Below are 12711 nucleotides of genomic sequence, written 5' to 3'. Positions count from 1 at the left end.
TTTTGACTATTTGGGGACTCCTGATATTCCATATGAATTTTTGGATCAGTTTTTTCATTTCTGCAAAAATGGTGTTGGGATTTTCCCTAAGGATTGTACTAATCTGTAGACAGTTTGGGGGAGTATTGCCAAAGTTTATAAAGTGGTTTCACAGTCATCACTTGATCCTCATATTGTCCTTACAAGGTAAAGGTTACAATCAGTGTTTCCCATTCTACACACAAGGAAACTGAGGTCAATGAGATGGAGTAACAAAGCTCAAAGTCTGGCTGTTAGGAGGTGACAGATCCAGGGCATGAAAAGCAGAAGGAATAACACATGCAGGGTTCAGAGGTGACAGCCAGTATGATACATTTGGGGAATTACATGTTGGTCAGTAAGTTGAATACTGGGGTATCGAAAGTGGGGTGGCTGAGAAAGCTCTGGGGTCCACTCAGGGAGGCAGCACCACATACTGGTTAAGACCACAGTCTCTGGTCAGACATACACAAGACTGAATTTCAACTCAGCTACTTGCCAGCTGTGTGACCTTGATCATGTCCCTTAACCTTCCTGAACTTCAGTTTCCTCATTTATAAGATGGGGGCAATAATGATCAATATAAGCTTGTTGTGAGAATGAAATGGATGCCAAGCACTATATTCCTGGCATACAGAAAATGCTCAAGAAATAATAGTCTCTAGGGACTTCCCTGGTGGCGTAGTGGTTAAGAATCCACCTGCCAATGCAGGGGACATGGGTTCAAGCCCTGGTCTAGGAAGATCCCACATGCCGCGGAGCAACTAAGTCCATGCGCCACAACTTCTGAGCCTGTGCTCTAGAGCCCAAGAGCCACAACTACTGAGCCCTCGTGCCACAACTACTGAGCCTGCGCTCTAGAGCCCACGAGCCACAACTACTGAGCCCACGTGCCACAACTACTGAAGCTCACATGCCTAGAGCCTGTGCTCCGCAACAAGAGAAGCCACTGCAATGAGAAGCCCACACACCGCCACGAAGAGTAGCCCCAGCTCGCCGCAACTAGAGAAAGCCCACACTCAGCAACAAAGACCCAACACAGCCAAAAATAAATAAATAAATTTATAAAAAACCCATCTCCAGTCTCCAAACTTCAAAATCTGATTGGCTTAGCCTAGCCAATGAACTGACTCTATCCTGGGTCAGGTGGCCCTATCTGCTCCAATCAGCTGTAGCCAGAGGGCTGAAGTTATTTGGTGTGAACATTGCTACTGAAGCAGAAAGAAGAGTATGTGGCTCAGGAGTGTGCCTATGAGTGAGGCCTAGAGAAGGTGGGAGAGAAAAGCGTTCCAGATGGTCTCTGAGGGCTCCAGGATGTCCTGGTTCCTGTGCCACAGGCATTGCCTTCTGAACATCATTCCTTATCCTCTAAGCCTCATTTTTCTCATCTATAAAATGGGAGAGGTGTTAATTCTACTTGTCTATCTATCTCCCAGTGCACCTGTGAAGATAAGAATCAAATGACATCGTGTTTATGGAGACTCTTGGTGTACATGCCATGTAAGTACATATGATCGTTAATTTACCGAAGTGATAAAATTATGTTATCGAGCTGCTAAAGCAGATCTCAGTCAAGGCTCTTGGGACAGGAAAGACACTCACTCTGAGTCACTTAAATTGATGAAAGATACGCGGGGCGGATTTGACAGAAAAAAAGGACAAGCCGAATAGCATCTCTGGCTGTGTGAAGGTTATTGATTTTCTCTTGCTGTGTGTGGCTCCGTTCTCTTTGCCGATGGGTCTTTCTCCCTTTACTAATGTATGGGAAGGAGACTTACTTTGAATTGTGTGCTCTTTCCAGCAGTACGTTTGGGTTTTTTTTGGCCGCACCACGTGGCATGTGGGATCTTAGTTCCCCAACCAGGGATTTAACCCGTGCCTGTGCCTCCTGCATTGAGAGCACGGAGTCTTAATCACTGGACCACCAGGGAAGTCCCTCCAGCAGTGTGCTTTTTAAAAAATTATTATGAACATATGTTATCTTTTCACAAAATAGAAAATAATAATGATAATAATAAAGATGATGGGGTAGGGTATCAGCAGGAATTGCAAGTACCGGCCTGTTTTGTGAATCTTGCCTCCTTGTGAATCAGCTACTTCTCCAGGAAGCCTTAGTTTCTTCTTTTGGAGTGTGGCATTAGAAACCAAGATCTGGGCACGAGGTATCTTCTGCTTGCCCTCATTCTGCCTCCTTCTCTTCACACGCCCTTCAAGGTCTTGGGTTTCCAGTTTCCTGGAGGCATGCACAAATGAGAGATAAATTTGTGTTAGAAACGAAGACAGAGGGCTTCCCTGGTGGTGCAGTGGTTAAGAATCCGCCTGCCAATGCAGGAGACACGGGTTCGAGCCCTCGTCCGGGAAGATCCCACATGCTGCGGAGCAACTAAGCCCATGCGCCACAACTACAGAGCCTGTGCTCTACAGCCCGCGAATCACAACTACTGAAGCCTGCATGACACAGCTACTGAAGCCCGAGCACCTAGAGCCCGTGCTCCACAACAAGAGAAAGCATTGCAATGAGAAGCCTGCGCACCGCAACAAAGAGTAGCCCCCGCACTCCGCAACTACAGAAAGCCTGTGCACAGCAACAAAGACCCAACGCAGCCAAAAATAAATAAATAAATTAATTAATTTTTAAAAATTATAAAAGAAATGAAGACAGAGCAGAAGCAAGGTCCAGGATACAGGAACCCGAGCTCTGGCTGCTTCTCAAGCAAACTGTTCTTTCAGGTCGGCTTTTGCTTCCTAGACTCCAGAAGTGTGGATCCTGAACCAGAGGAAAGTGAGCTGGGTGATGGCCCGACAGTTCTGTGTCCAAAAGAGCCTGGGCAGGTGATAAGGGGACCCTAATGACAAGGCTGCTCCTCACTGTGCCCTCGGCAGAAGCAGGACCACCGGTAGCAAAGGCCAGAGCCTACATCTCAGCATAGCTTTGCCTTTGGTGTCACCGGGCTCCCTACTTGCAACAAGAGGGCTCTGCCTTGGAGCACCTCCAGGTTCTGACTTAAGGCAGGAGCAATCGTGCCTGCAAACACAGGGTTATTCTTAGTGCCGGGTCCTGTGGTCACTATGGAGGTGTTTTGGTGAGGGGGGCCCCAGGTGTTCAGGCCACGCTTCCCCCATAGCAGCTTGTAGTTCTCAGGGACCCACTCACTTCTGCTGTAATGCTGAGTGCTGCAAAGGGGCAGCTCATATCTGGGGCAGATCTGCAAAAAAACCCAACAAACAAACAAACAAACAAAAAACAAAAGAAGAACCATCACATAAACAATAATCTGCTCACCAGGGAACCACATCACTGACACTTGGATGCACCTCCTTCATGGCTTATTTTTAGGTGAGCCCCCCGCCCACTATCCCATAGGAAATAGGGAGTTCTTAAGAATTCCTGGGCAGGAGGAGTTCTCTCAACAACTTAATTTTGAAGCTCAAAAGACAATTTGGGGAAGCTACGTGGGCCTTAAAAGATCAAGTTACAACACAGGAGCACCTCAATACATAAGGCAAATGCTAACAGCCATAAAAGGGGAAATCGACAGTAACACAATCATAGTAGGGGACTTTTAACATCCCACTTTCACCAATGGACAGATCATCCAAAATGAAAATACATATGGAAACACAAGCTTTAAATGATACATTAAACAAGATGGACTTAATTGACATTTACAAGACATTCCATCCAAAAACAACAGAATACACTTTCTTCTCAAGTGCTCATGGAACATTCTCCAGGATAGATCATATCTTGGGTCACAAATCAAGCCTTGGTAAATTTAAGAAAATTGAAATCATATCAAGTATCTTTTCCGACCACAACGCTATGAGACTAGATATCAATTACAGGAAAAAATCTGTAAAAAATACAAACACATGGAGGCTAAATAATACACTACTTAATAACCAAGAGATAACTGAAGAAATCAAAGAGGATATCAAAAAATACCTAGAAACAAATGACAATGAAAACACGATGACCCAAAACCTATGGGATGCAGCAAAAGCAGTTCTAAGAGGGAAGTTTGTAGCAATACAATCCTACCTCAAGAAACAAAAAACATCTCAAATAAACAACCTAACCTTACACCTAAAGCAATTAGAGAAAGAAGAACAAAAAACCCCCAAAGTTAGCAGAAGGAAAGAAATCATAAAGATCAGATCAGAAATAAATGAAAAGGAAATGAAGGAAACAATAGCAAAGATCAATAAAACTAAAAGCTGGTTCTTTGAGAAGATAAACAAAATTGATAAACCATTAGCCAGACTCATCAAGAAAAAAAGGGAGAAGACTCAAATCAATAGAATTAGAAATGAAAAAGAAGTAACAACGGACACTGCAGAAATACAAAGGATCATGAGAGATTACTACAAGCAACTGTATGCCAATAAAATGGACAACCTGGAAGAAATGCACAAATTCTTAGAAAAGCACAACCTTCTGAGACTGAACCAGGACGAAATAGAAAATATAAACAGACCAATCACAAGCACTGAAATTGAGACTGTGATTAAAAATCTCCAACAAACAAAAGCCCAGGACCAAATGGCTTCACAGGTGAATTCTATCAAACATTTAGAGACGAGCTAACACCTATCCTTCTCAAAGCCCTGTTAGGACTAGCAGGGCCTGAGTTAGGAGTAGTGTCAGGGCCTTAATTAGGGACAGTGTCAGGGCCTGAGTTAGCAGTAGTGTCAAGGCCTTAGTTAGGGACAGTGTCAGGGCCTTAGTTACGACTAGCTTCAGAGCCTATGTTAGGAATCGTGTCAGGGGCTGAGTTAGGAGTAGTGTCAGGGCCTTAGTTAGGGACAGTGTCAGGGCCTGAGTTAGCAGTAGTGTCAAGGCCTTAGTTAGGGACAGTGTCAGGGCCTTAGTTACGACTAGCATCAGAGCCTATGTTAGGAATCGTGTCAGGGGCTGAGTTAGGAGTAGTGTCAGGGCCTTAGTTAGGGACAGTGTCAGGGCCTGAGTTAGCAGTAGTGTCAAGGCCTTAGTTAGGGACAGTGTCAGGGCCTTAGTTACGACTAGCATCAGAGCCTATGTTAGGAATCGTGTCAGGGGCTGAGTTAGGAGTAGTGTCAGGGCCTTAGTTAGGGACAGTGTCAGGGCCTGAGTTAGAAGCAGTGTCAAGGCCTTATTTAGGGTCAGTGTCATGGCCAGAGTTAGGTGTACTGTCAGGGCCTTAGATAGGGACAGTATCAGGTCCTGAGTTAGTAGTAGTGTCAAGGCCTTACTTACGGACAGTGTCAGGGCCTTAGTTACGACTAGCATCAGAGCCTTTGTTAGTTATCGTGTCAGGGCCTGTTAGGAGTAGTGTCAGGTCCTTAGTTAGGGACAGTGTCAGGGCCTGAGATAGGATTAGTGCCATGGCCTGAGTTAGCAGTAGTGTCAGGCCTTAGTTAGGATTAGCATCAAAGCCTTTGTTAGGAGCAGCCTTGTCTCGTCCTGATCTTAGAGGAAATGGTTTCAGTTTTCACCATTGAGAACGATGTTGGCTGTGGGTTTGTCATATATGGCCTTTATTATGTCGAGGTAAGTTCACTCTGTGCCTGCTTTCTGGAGGGTTTTTTATCATAAATGGGTGTTGAATTTTGTCGAAAGCTTTTTCTGCATCTCAATAGGTAATCAATATTATCTCAATAGAGATAATCATATGGTTTTTCTCCTTCAATTTGTTAATATGGTTTATCACATTGATTGATTTGCGTATATTGAAGAATCCTTGCATTCCTAGGATAAACCCCACTTGATCATGGTGTATGATCCTTTTAATGTGCTGTTGGATTCTGTTTGCTAGTATTTGTTGAGGATTTTTGCATCTATGCTCATCAGTGATATTGGCCTTTAGTTTTCTTTCTTTGTGACATCTTTGTCTGGTTTTGGTATCAGGGTGATGGTGGCCTCGTAGAATGAGTTTGGGAGTGTTCCTCCCTCTACTATATTTTGGAACATAGAGAATAGACTTGAGGACATGGGGCAGGGGAAGGGTAAGCTGGGATGAAGTGAGAGAGTGGCATGGACATATATACACTACCAAATGTAAAATAGATAGCTAGTGGGAAGCAGCCACATAGCACAGGGAGATCAGTTCGGTGCTTTGTGACCACCTAGAGGGGTGGGATAGGGAAGGTGGGAGGGAGGCGCAAGAGGGAGGAGATATGGGGATATATGTATATGTATAGCTGATTCACTTTGTTATAAAGCAGAAACTAACACACCATTGTAAAGCAATTATACTCCAATAAAGATGTTTAAAAAAAAAAGGATCCAGTTAATGTGATTTTTGGAGGCTTAAAGGGGTGACCCTGTGAAATCAGGAAAACAAATGGTAAGGAAATTAAACTCAAATTGAACAATTATTCCTAGGAAGATGGCCTTACACTTGCACATATGGGTGGTGGTGTACAAAAGTGGTTTTACTGTCATTTAGAAGAGGAATCCCACAGTGATACTGAGGAAGCCACAACTATCCACCTACAGGATTAATTTTTTTAAACGTCTTAATGCCACATGAATGCCTTGCTGTGGTTTGTCACAAACTCCTGATTCAAAAAGACCTGTTTTTCTTTCCACATAGATGGAAAACAATCTGAAAAAAACATATATATGTATGTATAACTGAATCACTTTGCTGTACACCTGAAACTAACCCAACACTGTAAATGAAATATAATTTTTTTTAAAAGGTAAAAAATAAATATACATAAAAAATGCTAATAACCTATAATGAAAACCTATAGTTTTCTGTTATCCTGATTTCTTGTGAAACTGGTCAGAAATTTGTATATTCCTTCAATATGTTAGGGTTTACTCCTCTTCTTAACTTGATTATCAAATAATCCAAGAGCCTAATCATTGATTCTGTTTGAAATTTATCTCTTCCTCTTCATAAATTATTGCTTTGGGTATGATACAAAAAATTTTTTGTTATATTTCTCATTGTTTGGTGCATTTATAAATATATGTGCCACATTACTGATTGTATTCCACTTGGACTGGGTGACCAACAGAATTGTTGTACACACTTGAATTTCCTAACTGAACACCATAGCTTGTTCATTAAGGGAAATGGTCCCTGATCTTGCATATTTGGGGCCTGAAAATTGCAGGGGAATATGTATTGGATAGTAAAAATTTTTTTTTCTGGCTGTGCTACGTGGCTTGCAAAATCTTAGTTCCCAGACGAGGGATTGAACCTGTGCCCTCAGCAGTGAAAGCATGGAGTCCTAACCACTGGAGCACCAGGGAATTCCTGGAAATTTTTAGTTTTGGTTATTAAGGACGCAAAAAACCACCACATATCCACTGTCTCCATCATTTCATAAAAGAAAAACCGGGACTTCCCTGGTGGTGCAGTGGTTCAGAATTCGCCTGCCAATGCAGGGGACACGGGTTCGAGCCCTGGTCTGGGAAGATCCCACACGCCGCGGAGCAACTAAGCCTGTGTGCCACAACTACTGAGCCTGAGCTCTAGAGCCCGCGAACCACAACTACTGAGCCCGTGTGCCACAACTACTGAAGCCCGCACGCCTAGAGCCCGTGCTCCACAACAAGAGAAGCCACCGTGATGAGAAGCCCGCACACCGCAACGAAGAGTAGCCCCCCGCTCTCCGCAACTATAGAAAGCCCGCGGGCAGCAACGAAGACCCAAGGCAGCCAAAAATAATAAATAAATTAAAAAATGAAAATAAAAACCATCTTAACACCTAAAGGATAGGAAGGACCTAATTTCAGACCTAAAAAAAAACAAGGCCTTTCCCGGGCAGGGACAGCTGTTGTTTGTACACTGACAATTTCACTGTAGAAACCTTCTGCCCCTGGCTTATGGATTTGAATCTTGTCTCTGATACTTCCTAGCTGTGTGACTTTGGGTAAGCAACTTTGCCTCTCTGTGCCTGTCTCCTTCTCCGGGTCATTGTGAGGATTAAATGATTTAACCTATGTAAATTAAAGCCCTTGCTACAGAGGCTAGTGTAGATTTATCGTCGCCGATACTCACGAGTGACAACAGCGTCACCTAGTGGCTCTTCATCCCAGGTACAGACAAGCTGCTTCGGAGGAGGCATCCACACGGGCAGTGAGTGGGAACCTTGTGTAATGGCCAAGGCTGGGGGAGAAATAAGGAGAAAAGCCACAAATATTCATGGAATTATAAATAAAGTTGGATTCTCACTTTATGCCATATACAAAAGTTAATTCAAAACTGATCAAATATCTAAACGTAAGAGCTAAACCTATAAAACTCGAAGAATACAGGGCAAAAGCTACATGACATTGGGTTTGGCAATGATTTCTTGGATGTGACACCAAAAGCACAGGCAACAAAATAAAAATAGATAAATGACTACATCAAAATTAAAAACTTAATGTGCATCAAAGGACACAATCAACAGAGTGAAAAAGGTAACCCAAGGGATGGGAGACAATATTTGCAAATCATTCATAAGAGGTTACTACTCAGGATATATAAGGAACTCTTATAATCCAATAACAAAAAACTAATGTCACCATTCAAAAATGGGCAAAGGAGTTGAATAAACATTTTTTCAAAAGTGTATACAAATGGTCAACAAGCATGTGAAAAGATGCTCAACATTACTAATCATTAGTGAAATGCAAATCAAAACTACAAGGAGGCGCCACCTCACATCCATCAGAATGGTTACTATCAAAGAAACAAAAGACAAGTGTTGGTGAGGATGTGGAGAAATTGGAAACTTTGTGCACTGTTGGTGGGAATGTAAAATGCTGCAGCCACTATGGAAAACAGTGTGGTGGTTACTAAAAAATTTAAAATAGAATTACCACATGACCCAGCAACTTCACTTCTGGGTGTATACCCAAATGAATTGAAAGCAAGATCTCAAAGAGATATTTGTACACCCATGTTCATAGCAGCATCAATCACTACAGCTAATCCATAGAAGTAACTTATATATCTCCATCATCAGACGCATGAATAAAGAAAATGTTATATATATATATATATATATATATATATATATATATATATATGTCATACACACACACACACACACACACACACACACACACACAATGGAATAATATTCCATTGGACACAATGAAATACCAGTCCTGGGTCATTCTAAGGAAATTGTTCCATCCAAGTATCAAATGGTTTTCTAAATTTATAACCCATCACAGGCTCAAAGTCATGCCTCATTTTAATTGGCCTCTTATTTGGCCCATGACTTTCTTGCACAGACTTATTTTACTAGAACTTGTAATTGGCTTCCTTAGTTGTTACTGACATAACAAGCATATGTGTTCTCCTTATTTCCAAGATTTTCAGTCATAGCTTTTTTTAAATTTATTTTTTATTGAAGTATAGCTGATTTACAATGTTGTGTTAATTTCTGCTGTGCAGCAGAGTGATTCAGTTATACATATATACATTCTTTTTTATATTCTTTTCCATTATGGTTTATCACAGGATATTGAATATAGTTCCCTATGCTATACAGTAGGACCTTGTTGTTTATCCATTCTACATGTAATATTTTGCAACTACTAACCCCAAACTCTGTCCATCCTTCCCTCACCGCCCTTCCCCTTGGCAACCACAAGTTTGTTCTCCGTCTGTGAGTCTGTTTCTGTTTCATAGATAGGTTTATTTGTGCTGCATTTTAGATTACACATATAAGTGATATAATATGGTATTTGTCCTTCACTTTCTGACTTACTTCACTTAGTATGATAATTCTAGTTGCATCCATGTTGTTGCAAATGGCATTATTTCATTCTTTTTTATGGCTGAGTAGTATTCCATTGTATATATGTGCCACATCTTCTTTATCCATTCATCTGCCAATGGACATTTAGGTTGTTTCCATGTCTTGGCTATTGTGAATAGTGCTGCTATGAACACAGGGGTGCATTTATCTTTTTGAATTATAGTTTTGTCCAGATATATGCCCAGGAGTGGGACTGCTGGATCATATGGTAATTCTATTTTTAGTTTTCTGAGGAACCTCCATACTGTTTTCCATAGTGGCTGCACCAACTTATTAATACATTCCAACCAACAGTGTAGGTGGGTTCCCTTTTCTCTACACCCTCTTCAGCATTTGTTATTTGTAGATTTTTTAATGATGGCCATTCTGGCTGGTATGAGGTGGTACCTCATCGTATTGTAGTTTTGATTTGCATTTCTCTAATAATTAGTGACGTTAAGCATCTTTTCATTTTTTTTTAAACACCTTTATTAGAGTATAATTGCTTTACAATGGTGTGCTAGTTTCTGCTTTATAACAAAGTGAGCATCTTTTCATGTGCCTATTGGCCATCTGTATGTCTTCTTTGGAGAAATGTCTATTTAGATCTTCTGCCCATTTTTCAGTTGGGTTGTTTTTTTGTTGTTGAGTTGTATGAGTTGTTTGTATATTTTGGAAATAAAGCTCTTGCAAATATTTTCTCCCATTCCATAGGTTGTCTTTTCATTTTGTTTATGGTTCTCAGTCATAACTTTTTTTTTAGTCATAAGTTCTTAATCATAGCATTTCTTATGCTAAATCCAATTTCTTTGCAAAAACTCTTTTCTTCAGGCTCCTTGAATTCTTGCTCTAACATGGACCGTGTACTTTCCAGTCCTGCTAAAAATATATCATCCTCGGATTTTTTTTATAATTGCACAGCTAGGTTATGTCCATAACACTAATGGTCCCCAATGGTGCCTCTCCTAGAGATATCTCTTGTTGAAAGTTTCAGGTGTATATGGTTTAACATCTTTTCTAGGTTTAGATGAACATACATGCCTACACATAATTTATTTTCAGAATGTGGTATTATTATTATGTAATTATGCAAGTGGGTTTTTCTGCTTAACCATTTTTCAAAGCCAGTAACAGAGCTCCTTCATGCTTTTGAATAGCTGCATAATATTCAATGTACTATTATTTGCTTACCTATGCCCCGGGTGATGGAAATTTGGGTTGCTCACATTTTTTTCCACTAGAAATCTTTCTACAATGAAAATTCTCATGCATATATTTTTTCCTATGTGTACTAGTATTACTACATAATAGATGCCTGCAAGTAGGATTTTTTTGACTCATAGGGTATGGGAATTTTAAAATTGATAAAGACTGCCCAATTTCCCTCTTAGAAATTATACAATTTCATATGCTCACCAACAGTTTTAGAGAGTGAGTATTTCCCATATCCTCACCAATACTGGACATTTTTCATATTAAAAAAAATTTTTTTTTGCCAATCTGTAAGGCAAGAACTGTATCTCATTGCCCTGTTTTTATTTTTTCTGCTCCCTGATAGTGTGTGCTATTTCATCTCTATGTCAGTGTTCATGCTGTAGGTGAAATCCTAATTACCCCCAAACAGGTCCAGCCCTGGTGATAGTTCTGCTGTGAAGTCTTTCTTGGTCTCTTGGGCAATCCTATCCTCTTCTGAGGATTCTATAACAATTGTATAGACTGACCTCTCAGTTGCACTGTAAAAAAAAATTTTTTTGGATGAAGCCCATTTCCTAATCCCTTATTTCTTTATTCACTGGTGCTTTGCACATACTAGGTGTAAAGAGTTTAGTTGAATAACTAAAGGTAATCTCTTAGGTTCCTTGTAGCTGTAGTGATTTGTGTGCTGTGTTTCCATTGCCCGAGACTTGTATACAGTTTTAGCTTTAGAAGGCAAAGAACCCATATTTTTAAATGAGCACAAAGTCATTCCTCATTACTCATATGTGCATCAGAAATGGATTTCGTTATCAGGAAGATTCCCAAGACAACCAGGCTGGACACAAGAAAAAGAATGACGGCAAAGTACAGAGAGTGTACTCCATAGATAATCTTGGGACAGTCACTGGCAGCCAAGCGACTCCCCATTCCACAGGCAGCCTCTGTGACCATACAAATGAGGCCAACCACAAGTCCAGTGATTAGGCCCCAGAGGCCCCCGGCAAAAGAAACAAAAACAAAATTAGGTTTTAGAAAAGATGAGAAGCTCATTTCAGTGTGTCATAATTATTATCCTGCCTGTTTTCTCAACTAAGGACCTAAAAAGGCTAACCTTGAACACAAGGTAACAAAAGTCAGGGCAACTGCAAATACTCATGTCTCTTGGGAAGTGTTGCTCTCCGTGGTCCTGAAATGTCATTGTGCTGTTGATTCTCCAACTCCAGGACACTACTGTCTACCCTGATCCAAACTGAGGTTTTCCTTAAATTGTATACACTTAAAAGCTGGTGACTTATTTGAAGAGTAAGAGAAGTTTATCCTGTATGGACTCATGGAAAAATGTACCAGTATCTGGTCTTGATTCAAAGGAAAAATCCTGTGATGTCACTTACATTCCAGTTAAAAGTTGCAATGACGATGCCAAAGCCACTCCTGTCTCCACCAGCCACGTGAAGTGACTGCTGACGATGTCAGTGGCAAAGAGAGAGTTACCCATCTGGAATCCAAGAGAACAAATGAGGATCAAGGTTTGAAAGAACCAACAGACTTCTTGAAAATAGGAAATTGATGGTATTTCAATCACTACTCCTTAGGGCAGGGTTTGAAAGATCACAACTTGAAGGCTCATATGTAGGGGACTTACTGTAATTAAGGGAAATGCAAATCACAATGAACTATCACCTCATAACCACTAGGATGTCCACACTGTATGTATATACCACATTTTTAAAAATCTACTCATCTGTTGATGGAGATTTAGATTGC

At 40.9% G+C, this 12711-nt stretch overlaps 1 long non-coding RNA gene across 1 annotated transcript; it reads right to left on the bottom strand.

The window, feature by feature from the left end:
* Positions 1–2050: 2050 nt before the first annotated feature.
* On the bottom strand, positions 2051–12384 carry LOC133075364 (uncharacterized). Its single transcript, XR_009697354.1, has 4 exons — positions 12339–12384; positions 8016–8123; positions 3173–3224; positions 2051–2251 (listed from the first exon to the last, which is right to left on the bottom strand). It is a non-coding gene; the product is annotated as an uncharacterized LOC133075364 (long non-coding RNA).
* Positions 12385–12711: the final 327 nt, after the last annotated feature.

Source organism: Eubalaena glacialis, chromosome 15, assembly GCF_028564815.1.
Source record: "Eubalaena glacialis isolate mEubGla1 chromosome 15, mEubGla1.1.hap2.+ XY, whole genome shotgun sequence".
Classification (NCBI taxonomy): domain Eukaryota; kingdom Metazoa; phylum Chordata; class Mammalia; order Artiodactyla; family Balaenidae; genus Eubalaena; species Eubalaena glacialis.
Note: the sequence above shows the minus strand (reverse complement) of the source record. Positions and strands in the feature narration are given on the sequence as shown.